The sequence below is a fragment of the Cryptomeria japonica genome, chromosome 9 (assembly GCF_030272615.1).
Source record: "Cryptomeria japonica chromosome 9, Sugi_1.0, whole genome shotgun sequence".
In the NCBI taxonomy this organism is placed as follows: domain Eukaryota; kingdom Viridiplantae; phylum Streptophyta; class Pinopsida; order Cupressales; family Cupressaceae; genus Cryptomeria; species Cryptomeria japonica.
In genome coordinates, this window is record NC_081413.1 from 285967128 (window position 1) to 285973127 (window position 6000).

Below are 6000 nucleotides of genomic sequence, written 5' to 3' on the forward strand. Positions count from 1 at the left end.
AGTTCCTAGCAGAACCTTATTGTAAAGTCTTTAACCGAACTAGGCTCCTAATAGAGCGAGCTTCAAAAGAGTTCAAAACAAGCTTGTGGGTATTCATCCCCACTGTGGTTTTTCCCATTTGGGTTTCCACGTGAAAAATCTGTTTATCATGAGTTGTGCATTTTTCATGTGATGATTAAGTATTCTTTGTTTGAGTGATTATGCATGCAGAGCTAATGGTTATGGTATTGTTGATATACCACATGCATATGTTTATGGGTGAAGTAGTTATCAAGTATTGAATGTATTTGAAGGGTTCAATTTTACTGGTTTATGTTGTCTGAAGTCTTACTGTGTTTAACCGGTATTGCCATGGTTAAGTTCAGTAATGAAGACAACCGGTTAGTATTGTGTTAACTTAATAAGTTGATAAGAAGTTTTTGTATGTACTGATTCACCGCCCCCTCTCAGTACCAGTTAGGGTATCTATTGTTTATCATTATTCATCAATATTCTCTCCCTCTATTGAATTGTTGATGACTTCTCAAACCCGTAGGTGATGCCCATGACCTTTCCTCTGCTAGCTATGCAGTCATTTTTACACTGCAAACCCCCAGACAAAACCTCGGTGTCAGATTATGTTAGAAATTAGCATTTTTTGAATCCTTAAGGAAATTTGAATCACTCGTATCAGTTTGAATATGCATGCCCACATTCTCCATCTCAAATGCCTCGAGAAGCATGGCGATAGTGAGACTCTAACTGTCTAGGGGATGTGAATCGTCAAGCCACTTAATATCTCGTTATGGCTCCCATACCACATTTGCCTCCACAAATGAAGAGTCATCTAACGACTCTTCATTTGGATTGAATGTCTCTTCAAACCTGAGAGAAACGCTATTTTCAACCATGCCCACACCCATTATTTCTTTCCAGGAAGCTTGTGCACTTCCTACAATCAATGCATTCCACTATGCCTCTACTTCTACAATACTCATCAATAAATCATCACTTTCTTTATCTTTTTCTTTTTTAAATCCAATTTCTCCAAAGACCATATTCTCACCCTTTTTGAAGTCTTCTAGATCCTACGCAGCCTTGAGCTTGAGGTTCTCTCTTGCCTCATTGAGCTGTATAAACCATGCGCTCATAGGATATTCAGTCGCCAGGCACCCTGAATCCTCTTGTGGATTCTTTCCACCAAAGAAAGGCTTTCCTATCAACAAGGCATGCATTTTTTTGAGGAAAGAGTCCTCTGTTAGGAGCAACCCATCACTTTCCTATTGCTAAAATATGGTCTCTTCAGAAAAATCCCATTCTTTCTCAAAGTTATCTTTTTCAATATTCATCATGCGACACAAAACGATCAACTTCTGGTCCATACAAATCAGTTTGTCTGTGAGTAGAAGATTCTCTTCCTTCAACCTCATAATTTTTTCTTTTTCACAATCCTCCTGAGTCTTGGTCTCAACTTCCTCAACTTCATCCTCACTCGCTTCAACGTCCTCCTCTTCAACATCCTCTTCTTTGGTCGAATCAAGAAATTATTCAATAGCGTCATCATCTTCGTCTTCCATCTCTGCTCAAGATAACATGGCTCTGATACCAATCATGAAGATTAAAACAAATAGAGATAACATTCAACAATTAAACTAAAATGAAAATAAATAGAAAAATATACATGACAACACATGATGCAAATTTTGACGTGGTTCACCACTAAGTGGCTACGTCCACCAGAAAGCAGGGAGAATGATTTATTAACCAAATATCCAATACATATATACATGACTACACTCAGTCATTTATACAATCACATTCAACTGCGAAATGAATAGTTTGGGGAAGTCGAGCAGTCATCTGACCTTTGGGCTTCATATACCCAACACGTAGAAAATATATCTGACAACATAGACAATTAGAAAGTAGAAAACCCACACATAACCAAAAATTACTCATAGCTTTACATGAATTTATGGTATCTTTCAAAGAACAACATCCATTAATTAGTGAATTGACAAAACACACTAGTAATTTCCTGCACAGTGATTTGCATTCACAAAATTAATAGAAGTACCAAGTCTGACCAAATTTTATTCAGTGACCTTAAGTCTTTCCACTTTTCATGTCATGAAAAGAGCATAAAAGCTAAACTCTGATTACGAAAATAAACTAAGAAATTGAGCTTAGGAGTGAAAATCTTTCTAGCTCAATAATGTCTATAATTTTTTATCTGCTAAAAATGACACAATGTTTGCCTTTTAAATAGACATAAGGCTCTACAATGATCAAAAAATGACAACATTTGATATTTGTCATGCAAAATATTCCATATGATATATGGAGGTTGACCAAGTCAATAAATCCTTCCATATTTATTAACTTTTGAGTAGTTTTGCTAGGTCAACTTTGACACTAGTAGAATTTTCATTGTACAAATGATCCACATTCCTGCTAATCCACTACAGAGCACCAACATCGACTAATTCTCATTCAATCTCCTTTTCAACAACGTACTTATCAAGGAGGAATAATATCTTTTGTATATCTTCCTTCTCAAATTGATCCACAAGGGTCTAGTTAAGCATTTGGGAGCGATACATGTATTCATATTGTTGTTTTCTTTACCCCTTTCCTTTGTATTGGATTCATATTTGTGAGCCACATTCCTAATTTTCCTTATATCATCCATGAATTGCACATTCCAATATTTCTTAAACCCTTTTACCACACCGTCATCACTACTTTGGAGGACATACTCAATTAGACTATTCATAAGGATTTGAAAATTCATCTTATCTTGTTCCCTCATTTTATTTAAATTTTCTAGTTCTTTTTTTTTTCCCCTTCCATGCATTCATTTAGATGTTTTAACTACCACTCTTGTTGTACCTTTCACACTATGATATTATGGAACTTATCCTTGAGCAATATCCTACAATAATCTAGATATATGGTGCCATAACTTCTAACTTGGTTACCTTCTACAACTCTGCTTTAGTTTGCTTCATTGTTTCTTTGTAACATCTTTGGAGCATGCTCACTATATCTGTCAACCATGTAGAAGAGAAATACCTTGAGATTTCCTTCTAGAGAGTTTGCTTTACTTCTACCAAGACCTATTACACCCATACATCTAATACTAAAGCCCTATGTTTTATGGTTGCCATGGTATCAACTTCTTTCCTTGACATGACCATGGGATTTGCTACAAACTCTTGTATTGACTATCTCAGACGGACAATTTCTCTTATGAATTGAGTCAACTAGCTTATGTGACTTTCCTACTTTGCAATTTCCTTTCATCTTTTTTTATCCTATGATTAGTCATTTCCAATCCCTCCCTTGTTAAATTTGGACCAGCATATCTAGAGGGATGCCCCAAATTTATGGTAGTAACTTGTTAATCTCCTGTTGTAATGCCTTGTGGATCTTTGTTGTTTGGAGGTTCTACAAGATGCAATTCCTATTCTCCAACAATATTGAATTGGATGGTAAACTCAACTTTTGAATTTCCTTTCTTTTTGGAAACCTATTGGGCTCATAATATACTATTGAAATCCAAGGAACCAGTTCCACTCGAGCTTTCTGTGTAGGAGAAAAAGTGACACTAAGCAAACATGCCCTAATCTCACTTTCAACCACACACTTGTGGAATACGAAAGAGCCTAGAGGTATCACACAATTGGCTACTTCTTTTTGTGGAAGAGAGAGCCACGGGCTACCTATTAGGATTTCTATTCCTTTGTTGCAATTGAAAGATAAAATGATGCAAGTTCAATCCCTAACCCCAAAGTGCAAGTATGAACTAATAACAAGATTGCAGAATTGAACTTAAACAATGGAAAGTTGTAAACACAAGGACAAGACAAGAATGTAAATGCGTACCCAGAGTCAAAATCTGAGTGGAAATGTTCGGGATGGGGGCGCGGGCGCCACTGTCCTGATTCTACCACTGAAACTGCCCCCGAAACTGCTGTTTTGCAACCTGGAAAACTGTCGGAAATGCCAAGAATTGTTGTCTGTCAGGAGGACCAGGGCACCCAGCGCCCCTGTCCTAGGGACCAGGGTGCCTAGCACCCCTATCCTGGCAGGACCAGGGCACCCCATGCCCCTGTCCTGGTCTTCTGCTCTGAAACTTGGTGTGAAGTTCTGTCTCCGTCTGCTTCTTCCGGATCTGCAACTTGCGGCGTCGTCTGAATCTCGAAATCTCCACTTATAGCTGAAAAGGTGTTTTGGGCGGCTATATAGGGTTTTGCCTTAGTCAAACCCCCGCTTTGGTGATTTCCACCTCCACAAATAGCCAAGTTGTATTGTAAAAGTAATGTGTGTGCAGACCTTGTGTGTGTGCAAGATCTAAAATGCAAGTAAGCAAACTAGAGCAACCTAGAAAGTAAACCCTAATTGCTTGTAAATGACAATGTAAATGCTCCAAATCAAGATGCAAAGTGATCTAAAGCATGAATGCAAGTGATATAATGAGGCTTATGCAAAGACATGAAAACAACATGAAATCATACCCAACCCCAAGGGAGGGGTACAAGCCAATCTTCAGTCGGTGATCCCTTATTGCTCTTCAATGCCTTCAAAGCCCTAAGTGGATGAATGGATTTGATGAATGCTTAGAGGATGAATGTTGAGTGTTGCTGAAGTCTTCAAAGATCTACTCTTTCGCTGCATATGAGGTTCCTGAAAACCAAAAATCGGATCCTTTCAAATGAAGAAAGAGAGCTCTTATGTATGAAACCCTAGGTCTTAATTCCAACTTTAGGCCGACCTAGAGATTGAATCTACCGCCAATTTCTTGGGGTTAAGCTTTATTTTATGATTGGATCGCGCTCCTAAAATTTTGGGAAAAATGTCCGGGACCATGTGCACGCCGAGCGCCATGGTCCCGACAACTTTTCACCAAATTTTCAGGGCCATCGGATATGATGATTTTAGAGCGAATCCCGAAGTTACAGGTGATTTCGAGATGTTTTGACCCCCGAAATCAAGCCCCCAAGTTCAAAATAGGACCTAATTAGGGTTTTTGATTAAATGATGTATTGGAGAAATAAAATGAAAGGGGCACACTTTAATGAAAGGGCCCAACTTTATGATGTGGGAGATGATAAAATAGAACCCTAGACCTAATTAATTTAATTAATTAAGTGCTAAAGGGGAAATGCAATGCAAAATGCAAAATGCACCAAGGCGGGTGCTAAACTAGGTGTGAAATTGTACCACCCTAGCAAGTGCGTACAATTTACGATGCTACATTTAGCCCCCACTTTAGCGGTCATATGAGTACTACGTGCATATGGAAGCTAAAGTACAGGAAAGTAAACATTATTTGAAAAATGATATATCCATAAGTCTGTCGAACGAAGCCAACAGCGGTATTTGCAGTACACAGTTAGGAACCGCACCCTACAAAACACACGTTAGATCACAAAATCACCTAATGCTTACTAAGGAATGTGATGAAAATTTGAGGGTAGCTATATGCCCCCCTTTGTTTCGGCTTGCTAATTTTAGTGAGTTGAAACAGGGTATCATGTTTACCACTTCGAATTGTTAAATAATATTGATGACAAATGCTCACAAGAAGATTTGATATGAGATCAAAAACTAATGGAGAATCATTTGGTAAGAAAGAGGACTAAATCTCAATTCCAACACAACAAAGAGTGTGAGGATTTGAGAGTTCTCTAACACAAGATGGAGGATGTAAATGGAAACAAAATGCAAAGAGAAGAAAAGATAAGATAGTTGAAAAAGGGATATCTTGTAGTATGTGTAAAGGAGATCCTTAGAGGAGAAGAGATCTTTGTACAAAAGACACCTATCCCCGAGAGGAATTGTCTTAGACAAATATAACATCTTCTAGAATAAGACAAAGAAGAGAATAATAATGCAATACTTCCCTCTTTTGCGAGGTGAAAGTGATTCTTAATGAAGGATAACACTCTTTTTAACCTAATTGGGAGAGTGAATTCATTATGGATGTATTTTACCAAGTGCAAAAGAGGTCATAGT